The sequence below is a fragment of the Phyllostomus discolor genome, chromosome 1, assembly GCF_004126475.2.
Source record: "Phyllostomus discolor isolate MPI-MPIP mPhyDis1 chromosome 1, mPhyDis1.pri.v3, whole genome shotgun sequence".
NCBI classification, from domain to species: Eukaryota; Metazoa; Chordata; class Mammalia; order Chiroptera; family Phyllostomidae; genus Phyllostomus; species Phyllostomus discolor.
The window spans coordinates 102,691,496-102,711,139 of record NC_040903.2 but is presented as its reverse complement, the minus strand read 5'-3'; the positions used below and the strand labels follow the sequence as shown (position 1 = coordinate 102,711,139).

Sequence of the window (19,644 nt, the reverse complement as noted above, 5' to 3'; positions counted from 1 at the left end):
AGGAAAACAGTTCAGTCACGTGAGTCTCTCTTAGAAAATGCAGAGTACGATGAAAATAGAGATTATTCATGAGTCAATGGAAAAAGTCTGATGAAAGTAATGTACTGCCTGCTTGTTGAGACTAGATGGGGTATGCAGGGAAAATGTGAGCACAACAACTTGCTTGTTTTCAAAGACTCTTGGCTTTGTGTGGCAGACACATTCCTTTTTCCTTCATTCAGGTGTTTCATTATAATCCCCTGCTTGCCCTGTACTTTTTTCCAGGTTCTGTTATTTCCAGTAGGTATGTTATAACTAATTGTATGCAGTGGCAAGAAATACTTAAAAAATAACTCGTAAAATACTTAAGATTATATTTCCTCTTTGGTGGCTAGTCAGTCAAATACATGGATAAATCGAATTCTCTTTCATTACATTTACACACAAACACTGCAAGAGACAATATGATAATTTCTAGATGCTGTTCTCAGGCTGTGAAAATTGTAAGACCAATATACAGCAGCAAGACGATCCAAGAGACAAAATACATAATTTAATATTTGAACATTATTTGTGAAGCACTAATCTGAAACTATGTACAAATAGCAATGTTCTTTACTTTTTTCGTTTAATATTATTTTTACTTTTACTTATGTAAACCAATTTAAATGTTAACCATATTCTCTCCACCCACATTTAACAGAACTAACCTTTTGCTATATTTTTCAGATAGCCTTTTTGTAAAGGCAGAAAAGGTTACAAACACAGTCAAAGCTCTATTCTTTCCGGTCCTTTTCATATTCAGGTTAACTGCTCCTGAAGTTTGTGTGTTTACTATCCAGGCACGCTTTCTTACATTTTTATGTATATGTGTGTCCGTCCATAAACAACGTACACTAAGTGTATGTTTTAAAAGTTTAATAAATCTCATCATGTCTATAACTCCTTTTAGAGTTTATTTTTATTACTCATCTTGTTTTAAAGTTTTATCCATATTGATACATTTAATATTTAGTTAATTAATTATAACTGCTTTATAATATTCCACTGCATGAAACCAGTCCTGAGATCTTAAATATTGAATGCCTTCAAGTATCAGGCATTATGATAGATATTTGATTTTTATCCCAGGTTATACCTTAATTTGATGACATTTTACCAACTAATGAGGCTAGAATGAGAAAATTTTATTTATCTACCCAGCAAAACCTAGCACTTCTGAGCTTACTAAATGTCCTCAAGTCCATCTGCAAACCAGTAGTTCTTTGACAACCTTGTCTATTTCCTGTAGCACTTTGGTCAATATACCTACCAGATGTCTGCTCATTCTTCTAATATTCTAGCTGGAAACCTGCTTCCTTAAGTTCATGAGTTTACTAGCCATATTTTCTGCCTCTAAGTTATCACAGGTAACTTTTTTTTACCAAATATTTACCACTGCATGAAATGGTTCCCTATTTTTCTAGCCTCTCATAACAGTTTATTGTCATTTACTACTTGATCTGAAAGCTGGTGTTACATATATTGGGGGTTTGGCATAATAGTACCTTAATTCTAGGTACCAATTTCTATATTGCCGAAATATTTGCCAAACTATTGTGTAACAAACCATCATGATATTCAGTGCCTTATAACAATCATCAATTATTATTTCATTCACATTGGATTTTCGTAGCTTCAGACTGACTGCTTTAGGCTGGGTATGGCTGGGCTGGATTGCAAATTGAAGCTAGAATCCCAATCTGTCCCACATGCTTTTTCTTCTTCCTTGGACCAGTGGGCTAATCCTCCCGGATCTTTCCTTGGTAATCACAAAAGCCCTAAAGAGATAATTCAGTAACACAAGAACATGTGAGTGAATCCTCTGTTTACATCATGTCTGCTATCATCACATTGGTAAAAGCCTAAGGTCAAGAGGCAGGAAAGGGTCAAGTCTAATGGCAAGTCATGTACAGAGAGAGGAGTAAAGAACCAAGAAAAACACTGCAATCACCCACAAGAAGTAAGAATGCCTTCTTTTAATTTATTGCCTCCTGTGTGCCTGACTCTGCAGTAGGTGCTTTACATACACAGTCTCACATTATTCTCCTGTCTCCATAATGAGATATGTATCATCATCTCCATTTTATAAACAATAATGCTAAGACATAGAAGAACTAACAAATAAGCTTAGTAAGTAGGAAAGTCAGGAATTGTATGCAGATCTTTAGATTTCTAGAATCATGTTATTTCTTCCAAAAACCATACAACTTCAATTATTTCCCAAAATTTTAATGTAAAAAATTAGACATACATAGCCATAGAATTTGAAATAAATAACAGTACTAATTAGTATGTCTAATAGGTGTCCTTCTGAACAGTTTCTCCTCCCTACTTTTCCTGTGAGAAACAGAAGAATTAAGCATAATTATTCAATTGGGACAAAAGAAAATGAAGACAAGAAAGAGATATCAACCAAGATTATAGTCAGAATAAGAAATATGAATTTGTATTTTCTTTTTTAAGTGTTTTTAAGCATGTAGAAACACCCTTTTCTTTAAAATGTCAGTGATAAAACATGTGATTATACTGATGGAACTGACACGAGGCAGTAAGGAACTTGGTCATCTCTGTTCGCAATGGAATATTCAGGAAGAAAAGAAACAAACATAAGCCCCCATATTTCTTCTTTGATAACAATGATTAGTTATATGTTACAAACAGGAAAGCACAAAGCACGCTTATGGAGCCAGAGCTCTGAGTGTTGATAAACATCTCATCAGAGGGACCTGATTAGATTAGCAAAGTGTGCCATGATGGCTGCATATTGTTGCACTTGTTCTGGCGAAGGTCATTTAAAACACAGTATGTAGAGGTCTTTGAGATTGATAGCAAGTGCTACAGAACTCACGAACAGTGTGACTCTGACATAATCTACTAAACTGCCAAAAAGATACCTATGTATCTATGAAAAAGGAGAGATATACTCAGGTGCCTCAACAGTATTGGACTTCAGGATTAGCTCCTGTGATAACTACTGAATATATAAAAAAGTCAGAATCAATGTTAAAATTGTTATGACTTTTGAGAAAATGGTAGAGTCATCAGAAATAACGACCGTTGGGAAATTTTTAAAAATTTCAGTTTCACTATTTTGACAAATATATATATATACACACACACACAAATATAAATATATATAGACAAATATATTTGTCAAAATAGTGAAAGTGATATATATATATATATATATATATATATATATATTTATAATCTCCTGAATGAACTATTTCCTTTTCTAGGGAGGATAAAAGTATACGGGAAAATCAGAGAAACTTAACAGTAATTCTAGAAAAAAATGAGGGTTATTTCTTTGTATTTTTAAAAAACAGAAAAAAGAGACAGAAAGAATAAGAAAATTCAGTGCAAGCTATATTGTAATTGTGAAACACTGAAGTAGAGATAAAGAAATTCATGAGAAGACTAAGCTGTTTTGGGGAGATGGAGAAGAAATGAATAATGTAGGAAAAGATTAGGAAAAAGTCTACTTTGGTTTTTAGTTCATCCATTTATTTTGCAAAGGCAAACATACATTATTTCCTGAGATGGGAAGAACAGCTGAACATGCTTCATTTTATCTCTTAAAAGAAATGGCAAACAACCTTATAGAAGAAGAAGGCAAATAACCAATGGCAAGCTACCATGGAGGACTTTTCCCCATAAATATTGTTTCAAAGTCCAGTCCTCTATATCTGTTAGTAAACCATGATTCAACGTTGACCAGTTTTATTCTGATCAACCCTGGGAAGTTGCGCTGCCTTGCTTTCAGAAGAGCCTTCATTTTCCCAGGGCCATCTATTCTGGGCCAACCAGGAGCCAGAGTGCATGTGGACTGACTCTGAGACTAAGCGCCAACCATAGAGCAAATTATACACATTTGGTCCATTGCTCTGCATTATATAATGTCCCAGTGTGAACTTTCCATGCCTTTTAAGCATGTAAATGTCACATGAATTCCCTTTGATAACATCACATATGAGATTAATCATTTTATATAATCCTGTCTTTATTAAAAATTGCTCATAGATCCTATAATTAAACTAGGCTATCAAAGAGTAACATAGATATTTATTAAGAGATGGCTCTCCTTCCCATTGCAGCATTTTTTTGTCTAGCTTTTTTAAAAATTATTTTAAAAAATAATAATTTTTTGAATATTATTTAAATTTATGTACTTGAACTTGTTGTTCAAGTACAGTTGTCTGCATTTACCTCCCACCACTCCCCCCACCACCCCAGCCATTCATACCTCCCTCCCCTGCTTCCACCTCACCTTGGTTTTGTCCATGTGTCCTTTATGGATGTTCCTGAAAACCCTTCCCCTTTTCCCCACCAATTACCCCCTCCTACCTCCCCTCTGGTTACTGTCAGATTGTTCTTAATTTCAATGTCTCTCATTATATTTTGCTGCAGCATTGTTTTCATTGAAGTGTAATTTGAAAGGATGTCACATGTCTATATCTAGAAACATTATAAGAAAAAAACCTGTGGAAAAGAACTTGTCACTGTACTTATTGTAAGGATGTTATCATATTAGAGTTTCATTTTCAAAAACAACCCACAGCAGATTGTCTTTAATTTCATTTTTTAAAGTGTGTGATTTTTCTTTATACAATGTGTATATTTGCTTTTCAAACTATCAATTTTTAAAATGTTAATCCCTCGATTCAGCTTGAGTCCCTGGGTTTTAGAGAATGCAATGTATGGTACATAGTAACCTCCTTTCATATTTCATTTTGTTTTTCTTTCCTCATTTTTCTTCACCTCAGCTCTCCTACCTTTGTTTATTTTACTTTGCTATATTTTTAAATCTGTAAAACATATCTTACTTTAAATCCTTCTTAAAACAAAGGAAGGTAAAGATTAAGTTACCTGATTACAAGAAGAAATAATAATTATTGAGAGACTGATTTTCTTGATAGTAAGTAATTTAATATGGTGCCCACCTGAGCAGAAGTAAATGAAGCTCAACAGGGTACCATTTTGTGAAGGTTGCTGCTTATCTGGTTTGCACATCATGGGCACCAGAATCTTCTCCCGAGTTTTCAGTCAATTAGAGACGTGCATCATAACTCATATCCATTTTTAAAACTGCTAGATGTTATTTTTGTTAACAAGAACATTGAAAATATAAAAACCCATGGTGTAGAATTAACTATGGTGAATTATAAAATTTTTAAGCAAATACAAATCTGTAGAGAGCAGAACAGAGATTACATAGCCTCTATTATTAATTGCCAAGTACAGCTAGTGTGAAAATCTTGTTCAAAAGGAATTAGTGAAAAGCATTGTAGTCTAAAGGACCTATTACATTAGTCAATAAGTTTTTTAATTTGTGTGAACAAACAAAAATATGTGGTTATTAAGAGTATTATTTAAATATTAAACTTAGAAGAATAGTTATTAGACTGTCCATTCCAAGATAGTGTCTTTTGCTGGTTTGGGGCAAAATCTGGTTTGTTTGTGTGTTTGTGTTTCTCTGATGCTGGAAGGATGGTTATTTGAATTGTGTGCCTGAGAACAGATCAGACTCATGGAACCCTCAGAGTTTTAATAACCACAAACTGCTACCTTTAAAGAGACACTTTTATGCATCATTGAGTTCTTCATCTCATTTTCCATCCTGAAAACCAAAGGCATGGAACTATATTGATCAACAGCTGAGAGGCATATTTAAAATAATGGGTTTGAAGTTTATCTTAACAACAGCATTCCTGAAATTTCCAAGTAGTTAATGTTGTGATCAGAATAGTTGATGGGAAGTTATATAGAGCCTAGTGTATGTTTTGCAGAGTTTGTGGATTCTAGCTTTACTGATTTTTTTTGCAATGTTTGAACTTTGGAAGAAAACATTACCTGTTTGTGGTAATGTCTTATTATGACTCTCGTATTTGTAATTTTTTAGATATTTCTGATGTTTGAAGGGTCTTGTTATAATTAGCTCCAACTGTCCTGTTAGTCACGACTGTTTGTACATTACAAGCCTAGAAAGATAGATGATATAAAAGGTGTTAAGTTAGGGTTTTTTTTTTTTTTGTATTTTTGTCTTTTACTTTCAATTTTATGGAGGCTCTTTCCTTTGCCTATTTGTATTTGGACTTCCTTTTAGAAATAAATCAAATTCTTTTTCTTTAAATCCCAAATTATAAAAGCAAACCTGCTTATTTATTTACATACCAATGAGTCATAGGTAAAGCAGAACAGGTTTTCATGTATCTATAAATCTATGTTAACTATACCCATTATTAATATAATATAGCTATTTTAAATATATAGTTATTTGTTAAATATATCTATGTATCATATATAAATCTCTCTCTATATGGACATATAAATATATTTAGCATTTTTAAAGCAAAATTTTTAATGTTCAAAAGAGCATTCAATGAAATATTTCTTCAGTTGCCTAGTTGTCCTCTTGGAGACAGATCCAGGTTCTACTTCCTCCTGTATTCTTCCAGAGCCAGTCAGTGTACACACAGACATACACATATGTTCTTCCTTTTTTTTTCATAAAGATGCAGCAAACTACAGATTTTATTCCTTAACATGTTTTTATTTCCCATAAAAATGTCTTTGAGTTTGTGTGTATCTACCTGTCTATCATACACAAAGACCCTCTTCATCATTTTTATAGCTGCTACATAACATTTTATTATACAGATATAACCCAGTTTATTTAATCAGCCTTTTCTTGATGGGCATTTTGATTGTTTCCAATATTCTGATATTAAAAATGATACTTCTGCACAATTTTTCACATGTAAATATATTACTAAGATCAATTCCTAAAAATGGAAAGTAATTTTTAATATGATAGATATTTGTAAATTGCCACCTCTGGGAATTTCACCATTTTTAAAATATTATCATTAGGAATGTTTATGAGTATTTTTTTAAATGATTCCACCCATTCATTTTTAGAGAAGGAGGAAGGGAAGGGGAAAGAGAGGGAGAGAAACATTGATGTGTGGTTGCCTCTTGCACACCCCCAACTGGGGACCTGGCCCACAACCCAGGCATGTGCCCTGAATGGAAATTGAACTGGTCACCCTTTGGTTTGGAGGCCTGACCTTGATCTACTGAGTGACAGCAGCCAGGACGAGTATTTTTGATTCATAACCTCTATAACATTTTGTGTTTTCAATGCTTTTTATTTTTGGCAAGCCAATTGGTGAAAAAATATTTTACATTTCTTTTTTATATTTTATTATAAATGGGATTAAACATCTTTTGACATTCTTGTACATTTTATTCCCTTGTAAAATATTAGTTTTTACTACATTTCAAGGAACTTTTGCTATATTAAGAAAATGAGCCTTTGTCTGTAATACCAATTGCTAATGTATTTTCTAATTTGTTGTTTTTCTTTGACAGTGCTTATAGTATCCACCAACACACATGTGTGTATGTGTATGATGAGTGTGTGTGTGTGTACTATCTTTACCTGTATATATGGGAGAGACAGACAGATATTGGTAGAGTTTCTAGAGTTGAAATTTTCAATCTTTTCTTTTTTCTTATAATAGATTCTGAGTTTTGCATCATACCTGGGAAGGTCTTTCACATCCTGAAATTATTAAAAGACTTTTTCATGGTTTCTTCTAGTACTTTTATGTTTTCTTTTTTCATTTTAACATCATTGATGCATCTCGTGTAAGGTGGGAGGCTAATTCCCTCTGCATGTTGCTTTTTCTCTGTCACTACAAAATAAGCTTGTCTAATTGGGGGGAATATCCCATGACTCCTTTTATTGGAGAGAAGTTAAAGTTTTGGATTGACTTACTAAAAACTGACATCTTTAGCCTTTTACTGTGGGAACCTCCAAGGTGAGAAGGATGTGGACTTTTCCTCTCCAGGCCACCTCATGTGCTTGTCCACTGATAATCAGTGTACTTCGAAAAGGAGGAATCATTTGGCAAAAATGGCACTTTTCATTCTGCGTTCTAGGCTCCCATTCAACAAGATATTGTGAACTAAGTTCACACCAACTTGTGCAAAAACAATAGACAGCCCTGTGTTGTCAGTGAGCTGTCAGGTCATCAGCACCACTGCTGAGTCTTGGGTGCTGATAAAGCTGGTTTGAATTCCCAGATTTCAAGGTGGTGGGACTCATCCTTTCAGTCAGGGTGCTTTTGGAAATGTGTCCTGGGGGCCGCATTTTTGCACTGACCGAAACCTGGTGCTATTGGCACCACAGAATGAACTCAACACAGAAGCGATACACCATCTGCTCTGCTCAGCTGCCCCGGCCGAACTAGCAGTGGTCATGTCTAAAGGTCATCATACTGAGGAAGTTCCTGAATGTCCTTTGGTGGTTGAAGATAAAGTTGAAGGCTATTGGAAAATCAAGGAGGCTGTTTTGCTTCTTAAGAAATTTAAGGCCTGGAATGATACCACAAAGATCTATGCCTCTCAGTGAAGGAGAGCTGATAAGAGCAAAATAAGAAACTGTCATCATATCCAGCACGTGGGACCTGGTACCACCTGTGTAACAAGGACAACAGACAGTATCATCAAAGCCTTCAGAAACATCCCTGGAATTACTCTGCTTAATGTAAGCAAGCTGAGCATTCTGAAACTTGCTCCTGGTGGGCACGTGGGCCGTGTCTGCATTTGGACTGAAAGTGCTTTCGAAACTTAGATGATCTGTGTGGCACTTGGCATAGAATGCCTCCCTCCACAGTAACTACAACTTCCACATGCACATGACACATGCACAAAGTCTGTACTGAGGTACAGACCTTGGCAGGATCTTGAAAAGCCCAGAGATTCAAAGAGCCTTCCCAGCAGGCACCACACAGTTAGATTCATCACGGAGTCCTGAAGAATAATCCACGTAAAACCCTGAGAATCATGTTGACGCTAAACCCATATGCAAAGGTCATGTGCCAGAACACCAGTCTTCACCAGGCTGGAACCACAAGATCCAAGTGGATACAGCAGCAGCAGCACTAAAAGCTGAATCAGAGAGAAGGGGTTCTGGTCAAGAAGCCTGTGGGAGGGAAGGAAGGAAAGAAGGCTGTTGACTGTACAAAGCAGAATCCTTTGGTGGGAAAAAAGGCTGTTGTTACCAAGAAACTGCAGCTGAGAAGCCCACAGAAAAGAAACCCACCACAGAAGAAAAAAAGCCTGCAACATAAATTTGTTTATTCTATAATGATCAAATCACTTGGGACAGCTAATTTTGAATAAAAACCTGATCAAGGACAGTGAAAAACATGAAAAATTACTTTCATAATTTAAACATTTTAATGAGGATCCATGTCCCAATTCCTTTTGGTGTCTCCAAGTAATGTTTTATTTAAATACACCTTCCAAATTTCAGGTTACATTTAATGTAATTATTTTTACTTTTGTTGAAATTTTATGGAGAAAGCTTTTTTTTTAACCATTACATGTGATTGCTTATATGCATGGATATTACTGATTTTTTAAATTAATTTTCTACCCAGTTGCCTTTATATATTTTCTTCTCGTTTTTCACAAATTTTCAGTTGTCTTCCATGTATATTATAAATAACCAATCATATCTGCTCATAACTTGACCTTCCCAATGTAGTCAACACTAGCTAGCTTCTAAAATAAACACTAAGTCTCAATGGCTTAAGTTTTATTTTACAATATACAGCAATACAGTATGACAGGCTAAGGTGGCTCTACTCAAGGAGTTATTCAGGATATACCCTTCTATTTTATATTTCCATCATCTTAGGGTAGGGATTGTCAAAATTTTTTTTACAGTACAGGGCCAGACAGTGAAAATTTTGGGCTGCTGCCCATAGTGTCTCTATTGCAACTACTCAATGGTTGTTGTAGCTTGAAAGCTGCACAGACAATACGTAAATGAATAAGCATGGCTGTGCAATAAAACAGGTGGGGGTTGGATCTGGCCCATAAGCCAGTTTGCCAACTCCTGCTCTTGGGCCTCAGAATTCTACACTGGATTTTCTGTATCCAGGGGGCAGATGTGGGAAGCAAGAACCACAGTGACTTGGAATGTTTTTATTATACAGACTTGGAATTGATACACCTTACTTCCATTCATATTCTGTTTTATAGAACTCAATTATTTGTCCTTACCTATTGGGAAATGTAGCTGTTGTGTACACAAAAAAATGTAAGAAAAATAGATATGGTGACCACCCAGCTTGTTTCTACTATATTTCTGCTAGACAACCTTTAGACCAATAATTTATTTTGGATAATTATATTGGCTATCATCACCAGAAACAAAATTGGTGATAGTGAAGAGGCTTTTATTGTCCCTAATATTAATGACCTGCTACAATAAAAGAGATACACATTATCATGTTGTGGAAGAATTTTTATTCTTTGTGTTTGTATTCTACCACAAATTTTGTATTCCTGTTATTTATGGAAGGATCTGTTTTGGTACAGTCTTTAAGCTAAGAATAGTATTTATGTTTTAAAAGGATTGTAAAAATAAAGAATGTGTGACAGAGACTGTATGTCACCCACAGCTCCTAACATATTGGCCATCCGATTCTTTTGAGAAAATGTTTTTCTTTGTTGCTCTAGAAGAGGACTACTCCAAGTATAAAGTAGAGACCAGTAGAATAAGCAGCAGGTAGAATTTCAACACTATTGACTGACATTTAGGACCAGCTCATTCTTTGTTCCAGGGACTGTTCTCTGTGTGGCAGGATGTTCAGGGGCATCCCTGGCCTCAGCCTACAGATGCCATTAGCACCCTCCCACACCATCACTACAACAAAAAATCTCCAAACATTGACAAATGTCCTCCGGTGGACAGAAGCTCCACCTTTTATGAACCACTGATCTAGAAACTTGGTCAAAATACAAATCCGCGGCTTCATCCCAGACATGCTGAATCAGAGTGTCTAGGATTGGGGTATCCAGACTGTTTCACAAGCTCTGCAGATGATTCTTATACACACTGCAGCTTGCAAACTACTGCTTCAGAATAGTTCAAAGAACTTTGGCATCATCTTTAGAATTACTTTTATATCCATGAGGTGCTATTGTCAAGGTAGCATTTTTCATATTTTCCATGTAAATTGAGTGGTTTAGATTTTCTATTGTTTCTGGTGACATTTAACAAATTATATTATCTAGAATATAATCACTTTATCCAAGCTTTTAAAATATATTTTCATAAAGTTGAGCTAAGTAATTTCTCATGATTCTTTTTCACTTTATTTAGCTACTGGCTAATTTTTTTCTTTGAACATTTGTGTAAAGATTTTCAATTAATTTATTTTTAGACAGAGGGGAAGAGAGGGAGAAAGAGAGGGAGAAAGAGAGGGAGAGAAACATCAACGTGTGGTGGCCTCTCACATGCTCCCTATGGGGGAATGGGCCTGCAACCCAGGCATGTGCCCTGACTGGGAATCCAACGGGCAACCAGCTGACACTAAATCCACAGAGCCACATCAGCCAGGAACCAACTGATCAGGTTTAAGTTATATAGTTTTTTAACTAGCTGTAAGAGAAAAGTTACTTCACATTAAAAAAATTTCCAACTTTCTTTCTTTCTTCTCTTGCCCATTTTGTTAAATTATTACATTCTCAGGATGTATAACACGTAACAATTTCTATAAAGCTATCTCTCCATATATTTTAAATTGAAGTCAATGTTTATTCTAATCATTTTTGCTATAATTTCCCCATTTTTTTCTGTTGGCAAAAATTATTTCTCAAGTCATTTCATCAAAATGAGCTCATAACAATATTCCTTGGTTTTGCTTGTTCAAAAATATGGGCAGATAATTACTAGATCATAGTGTATGTTTTTGAGGCATGTGTCATTATTTTTTTCTATTATTATTTTATGTTGGATATTGCAGTAAAGAACACTGAGGTCAGACTGATATTAGCTACATAGAAATGATTCGATTGAACTGACTGCCAACCCAAATAATTTTTTCTTGGTCTAACAAATACAGTAAGGTAACTTGGAGACATTTCACAGTGACGTGGTCCTGATATAGGGTGTGTTTCTGTATCTATAAAATCAATACTTTTGGAACATTTCCTTGTAATTTATATTTTAATATTTTGAGTATTCCTTTGTCTCATTTTCATATTTGTATTTTATAAAACACATTGAGCTCTCTTTAGAAAACTTTCTGAATCTTTTCCAATGCACCTATGTCTAGCAATTTAGTCTAATTTTGTCTTTACTTCTGTTTTTTTTTTTTCTTTCCTTCCTTTTCCTGAACTTTATCAGCACATGATCTGTGTTTGTTTTCTCACTATCTATTCTTTGATCTTTTATACAGCCAGGTGCCTATATGAAAATACATATTGGGAGACAATTAGCAGTTTTACCTATAGGACTGACCTATAGAGAAAGTTTTCTTGATCTAAACTACATGTCACATAACTGGGGGGACTGAAAACAGGTTTTATCTGAATAACTATCTTTCTTTTATTGGAACAGGGAGCATTTTCTTGCATCTCTGAGGTGCAAGGCCTCAGAACTCCATCTCACTGGATTTCACATAATAAGAGATCCAAAGGTAGATTAAACAAGTTGTTAAAGGACATGCAAAATGGAAACATTCCTATGGTCTTCCTGTGTTTTTAAACCTCTTACATCATATATAGAGAGTAGGGATTTAGAATTCAATTTTCTGTTGACAGGTATGTAGCCCAGCTGCCAAGTGTGCACTCATTAATAGCAAATTAATGTCTAATAGCAATGTCCGATAAGACGCCTGCCTGCCTCTCCAAGCTCCATTTAGCTATGCAGCTGCAATTACCTTGCACTGTATTATTTCTTTGTAGTACAGAGGTGTCATTTGGAGGTTTATAAATGTTTTAGAATATCAGCAGATGTTAGATTTTGTTTTCCCTAGTGAGATAACAGATGTTCTAAGATGCTAATTACCCTAGGAACAGCATCATTTACTTAGAATATATTAGGCTTATTAAAATTTTTCCTTCTTGGCTTTGTTCCAATGGGTAGCATTTTTTATATGTGTGTTTGGCTCAAGGGAAAATAATAATGAGCACACTGTTGTCTAGTACCTACTGTTTTCAGTTGCTAGTGAAATTTGGCTATTAAAATGCTTAGTATATGTCTATATATAGTGTTACCGTACTGCCCATATGGAAATCTTGGCAGCGCTCTTACTGACAGTTTATCTGATTGGCTGGCTGTGTTTTCCTTTTCTTTTCTCACTGTCTGGCATGTCTTTGGCTGCCTTCCTGAGTCTCTTTTTCTCTTGATGTGTATCTTTTTGGTTATACGTGAATCTAATTATAAATTACATACATAAGGAAGGCATATATTGGGTTATACCAGAATGTTATGAATGTCATTCAGTATAAAAGATTTTGAACAACCTAGTGTACCGTCTACTTGTTCCTTAACAAATATTTATTCAGTATCTTCTAGTAGTATAGAACTGTGCTACAATATATTTAAATTGGGTAATTTCTTATAACTCTGGGCATCTGCAAGGTTCTAAAATTTTCATGCAATTCCTCCTTGAACTGACCTCTCAAATTATTTTGCCTTACACAAAATATGCAATTTCTTGACAGAAGAACTTCCTCTAGCAGAGTGATATTTACAACTATTGGCTATCTTACCTTTTTACTTTATTCCATTTCTCACTCATTGAGAACTAGGATATTAGAGTGGAATTTTAGTTTAGGACCTTATTTTTAATTCCCTTTTAGTTAACAGTTGTAAATCAACAGTTCAAAAGAAATACTTTTAGAGTAGGCATAATTGTTATGTATTTCCTAAAATATTTGGGGGAACCTATTTCTTCCTCTGTAAGGTTAAACTCTAAGTTTTAGATTTCTTTAGCAACCAGATGCTTCTGGTTTTGGCCCTTGTGAATCAACTTCATTTTTTTCCCAAGTAAGTGTTTCTTTGATTTTATTATAGGTAGATCCTTAATTGTTTCCCCAGCTACATTTTTTAGGAAAATTCCCCCTTCTGAAGATATTAGTTACTATTTTTATGATTTCTTATATTTAAATTACTTGACATTATACTTAAATGTACTTATGTAACTGATATTTTGCATGTAGTAATTAACAGTCTAACTAAGAAATAAGAAAAACCTCACAAATGATTTGTTTTCTTGCAGTCAATGAGCATTATATATTAATATACTTCATATGAAATGGAGAAATAAAAAGATAACTTATCTCAGTATTAACAGTTTTAAAAATTTATGAGCATAATGTTTTCCAGGTCCATCTATACTGTCTTTTTAAGGGTAAAATTTCCCTTTTTTTCTTTCTTTATTATTTTTTTATAGCTGAACAGTATTCCACTGTGTAAATGTACCATAGTTATTTTATTAACTCATCTACTGAGGGTCACTTGGGCTGCTTCCATATCTTGGCACTTGTAAATAATGCTGCAATGAACATAGGGGTGCTTATATCCTTTTGAATTAGTGCTTTGGGTTTCTTCCAGTATATTCCCAGAAGTGAGACCACTAGGTCAAAAGGCAATTCCATTGTTAATTTTCTGAATTGTCTCATACTCCTTTCCACAGTGACTGCACCAATATGTATTTTTACCAATAGTGCAGAAGAGAAGATCAGTGGAGTCCCTTTTTCATCAAGATGAAAGCAAGTGCCAAAGACTTCATTTAATTTTAATTTATTATTCTTTGGGTCAAAGCTTCCACATACAGTTTTAAAAGTAAAATTTGGATTTCTAATTGAGTTAAAATGTACCTGTTTCTGTTTTTGTTTGTTTGTTTGTTTGGTTCTATCTTCTGTCTCAGTTTTTATCTGTCATTGTTTTTGTTGCTGTTAATATACCTCAGTGAAAAGAGGTCCTTTTTATGCTGCTTATACTTACAAGTTTCTTCTTTTGGAGAGCCTCAAATCATCATCTTAAAGACGAGGGTCTTCCTCCATGTCAATGCTAAGTGAAATGAGCTAGAGAAAAACCAATACTATATTATTTCACTCATATGTGGAATCTAACAAACACTAATAAGCAAAACAGAGACTCATAGATAGAGAGAAGGCTGACAGCTATGAAATGGAGAAGGGGGTGAAGGAATCAGGCGAAAAGGAAAAGGACTCATGGGTATGGACAACAGTGGTGATTGTGGAGGAGAGAGGGAAGTTAAGGGGGATAAATGGTAATGGAAAAAATGAAAGTATTTATGAGTTCTATATATGCCAAATTTCAAGTTAGGTTAATAAATTTGTTCTGCCTCTAATTATCACTAATACTGTTCAATTACCTCATTTTTTAATTTAAGCCTGGAGGTAAATTAAGATCATTATAATAGTCAAATAAAAGCTTAGCTTTCTCCCTATTTCCAGGAACCTTAGCATCTTCAAATATGTTAAAAGACTTGTGACTATTCTCAGATGTCTAGAGTTTGTTCAATGATATAGTTCTTTGACTTTGAATAGATTGTCAATTTCTCCCTCTCTTGCATTTTTCTTCGTGTCACTTCCTAACTTTAATTCTGTCCACAAAAGACACTGTTTTTCATACTTGCTTGAATACCAGTACCACTACTGATAATCCAACAGTGTTAGACTTGACCTGGATTGCTAAAATATTCCCATCTTTAGTGAAACTACCACTAATGTCGATTCCTTCAAACTTTACTCTTTCCCACTGTTTGTTCTATGCCTAAAGCTTGAGTGTCTGAGGCAAAAGACCTTTCCAGTGACAGACCCTTGAGATACTCAGAATTATTTCCACCTTTTGACTCTCGTCTCCCTCCTTGAAAAAGATGTTTTCTTCTCCCATGTGTCAAATAAATATAACCCACACACTTAAAACCGAATGACACATTCCTGAATCTTTAGATGAAGACCCCTACAGATCAGGTGGGAAATATTTTGAAAATAGCGTAACATTTTAAAACATCTATGGTTATCAAATATTTATTTCTGTTCATTAGACTATTATATGATTATTTTCATTAGATTTTATTCATAGTGAGTATGTGAACTACGTTTTAACTAACATAATTTTTAATTGCCAGTTTCTTCCATTTCTAGTTGGAAATTTTGTTGAGGAAAGTGAAGGACTGTGAAGACTTTACCTACTAAAAAACCATAGTGTCAAATCACAATTAAACCTTTCCCAACATGCAACAATCACTTTATTCACTCATTGTCAATTCCCTATCACTTTTTGAAATAATGGTCACCTCTTTAATTTCCCAAGCCCATTGAGTGGTTCACCACTCTGACCATATAATTTTGCTAGCTTAAATTGTAAACTTTTTCCACACACCATACAGACTGCCCCCTTTTCACTGGTGTGTCGACCACCTTTTCCTACCTTTTCATTTTTCTTTCTGTGCTTAAGGAAGTAGTTTGGAGGACCCAGCTAACACATTTATCCTCAATCATTCAACTCTCTGAAGATGTAGTAGGTGAATGAAGATTTTTAGAGGTGTTGACATTTCTCTAGCTTTTGTTACACTTCTGTCCTTTGTTGTATCATACCAGAATTCTCAGACTAAGGTTTATTCTCATTGCCTCCCTTCTTTACATTCTGCTTTCTCCTAATCTCACTGAGAATGCCTTCACATTGAGTTCCTCTTTCCTTCTAAATAGATTCCCAGGGGTTTTTCTGACTTATTCTTTGTGATCTTCATACATCATTTGATGGCATCATCCATTCTTCTTTCCTTCACTTTTATAGTATTGTGCTTTCCTTGTGTTCTTGTGGCTCATCTCTCCTTCATATCTCTTTAGTTCCTTTCCCAGCTCTGAGTATTTCTCATGGCATAGGACTTGACCTTAACTATTCCCTTTATATGTTTTCTTTCAATGAATTAATAATATAAACTCCATTCCCAAGATAATATCTCTAGTTTCAATCTTATGTGGATATTCTCATTTCACAGTCCTTTGACACTTGAATTTTCTACTATTACTCTGAATTCAAAGTACCAACCCAAACTCATCATATATTATTCAGCTCTAAAAATTTAAGTTATTTAACTCCTCTGTGCTTCTGTTTCCTCATCTATAAAATGGAAATTTAATAGATCTCATAGGCTTGTTTATATATATATTTATGTATAAAATATATATAATATATATTCAATACTAGCCATTACTATTATCTCTTGACTCAAACTTGCCAATTAAGTCATGCTGTTCTTATTGCCCTTCACTGAAAATATAGTGGAAAGGCTCAATTTTGTTCCTCTATTGAAACTCCACAATCTGGAATTGTTGATTCAACCCAATCATCCTTGTGACACATTATAAGTTTGAATTTCTTCATGAAGTCTCTCCTGATAAATCCAAGGCTAATCAATTTCTCCCTTTTCTTTTAATGTAATTTTACATTAATCATATATACCAATTTGAGGTATTTCTTTCTTCAAAGCAAACTGTAAGGGATTAGTGGCATGAATTAATATTCCTCTTATCTTTCCTCAGTGTTTTGCTACCTATGGACATAGTAAGCACTTCTTATATAATTTTTTGAGGGAAGGGAATAATATATTTTAAAGGCTCCCAAAGTGTCACTATTATAGACACACAATAATTTTCTGTGTAGTTAATGTGTCAGCAATATTGAATCTGGAGCCAAGTACAGTTGGAAAAGTATACAGACTACATTAATTGAGTACTTAAGTTGCATGGATAATCAGCAATACCTAGAAGTCAGTGTATTTTTGTTTAGTCCTAAGTGTTTTATTGTGAATCAATGTGTACTCATAAGGTGACTGTTACTAGGGTGAGTTTCCCTGGATCATCTCCTTGGTATGAATATATATATTCATAGATCCTCTAACCAAAAATCTGAACTCAGCTGAAGTTAAAGCTAGGGTTATAGTCTAAAGATCTTTCACATCAACTTTATGGTTTCTGTAACCCAAATTTTGGTGACAAGTGGTGGGTGGGGTGAGGATCACCAAAAGTAAAAGTTTTAGGTTGATATACCACATTGATTAGGCTTCACTGGTTTTTCTTTTTTTAAACAACTTAGAAGAACATTTGCCTTCTAAGTATTCTTCAATAATAGATTCCGATATCTACATGTGTGTTGTCAATAGCCACAAATGGTAACCACTAACCACATCTTGCTATTGAGGATTTGAAATGTTACTAATCTGAATTAATATGTGTTCTAAGAGTAAAAAACAATTGATTTAAAAAAATTGTATGGAAAAAGGTAAAATATCTCAATAATTTCAACATATAATTATGCTGAATGTTTTAGCTCTGTTGGATTAAGTAAAATGTGTAATTAACATTAATTTAATTTGTTTCTTTTTACTTTCATTGATGTAGCTACTAGGTAATGTTAAATCAAATATTTGGCTTATGTCGTATTTATCTTGGACAGTAGTGATCTAGATTAAAGAGATATTTGAGGTTGCTCTTTAAAATAGGAACATGTACTAACATAGGAGTATACTGCTAAGAACTAGGACTGTGGTTCTCATTCCTATTAGGCTTTATCAGAAATCTACACTCCCTTTGCTTCATCTCCTGAACAGAGGCTTTTTCTACACCACACGGCATGTCAGTCACTCCACACTGTTGTCTATGTCTGTGTCCGTAGTAATCAGCACCATGGCAGGCCAGGAATGTGGCTTAGCTTTGTAATAACTTGTCTCATCTCCACTCCTTACCATCATGACTGGTAAGGAGTGGACATTCATAACTCTACATTCACCTTGACTTAAAAAGAACCACGCTAGTTATTTAGCTAGAGAAATAAATTTGTACTAGTCTTCTGGTACTTTATTTTAGTTCTAAATGCCACATTTAAGGATACTAGATGGTATATGTAATATGACACAAATTCTTCTGAGCAAGATTCTGCTTGACTTAGTGGTTTTAGTTCAGCTGTTCTAATGAATTTAGAGAAGAGCCTGTTGCAATTTAATATTCCTTCTTAACACCTTTTGGCACCACTTGAAAAAGTAAAGGGATGCATTTTTCAGCTGATATGTGGCTTCTCCAAAATCCTCTACTAGTTATGGGAAGAGAAATTCTATAAATGATAGCAGCTTATATTAAACCTGAAGAAAGCTCCATGACATCAATTTAACAATGCAGGACCATGTGTTCTTGCTCCTTTCTTTCTCTTTAGTATTAACAGCTTTAATTTCATTAATGTGTGTATTTATGTGCTCCCACAATATGTGGAGCACCTTATCAATCCGGATCAGTGAAAATAAGGAGTCTCCAGAAGCTTTTATTTAAACTTAAATTACAAAATTTTATGTCATTAGTAGACTATACTATCATGGGAAGATAGAGGATATCTTCTGAATAATATTCACTTAAATCATTTTTGTTTATTTTTTCTCCCAACTTTATTGGGGAGTGATCAACAAATAAAATTGTATATATTTATAGTGTACACTATGATGATTTGACATACGTAAACATTGTGAAACCATTATCACAACTAAGTTAATTAATACATCCATCACCTACCCAGTTATTTTTTTCAGCACAATTATCCCCTCAGACCCTCTTTCACTTCTACCAATGCCCCTTCCCCCCAAATCATGACACTGTTGTCCGTATCCATAAATTCTTTCTCTTTCTTTTGCACAATCCCTTCACCCCTTCCAACTCCCCCCACAACCCAGAACTGTTAGCCTGCTTTCTATCTATAAGTCTGTCACTATTTTTCTTGTTACTTTAGCTTGT

General features: G+C 34.4%; 1 protein-coding gene and 1 pseudogene across 1 annotated transcript in view; both read left to right on the top strand.

The window, feature by feature from the left end:
- Positions 1-19,644, top strand: part of ARHGAP24 (Rho GTPase activating protein 24) — a 482,616-nt gene that overhangs the window by 122,741 nt on the left and 340,231 nt on the right. The window lies entirely within an intron of this gene.
- Positions 6,984-9,426, top strand: LOC118500864 (annotated as a pseudogene).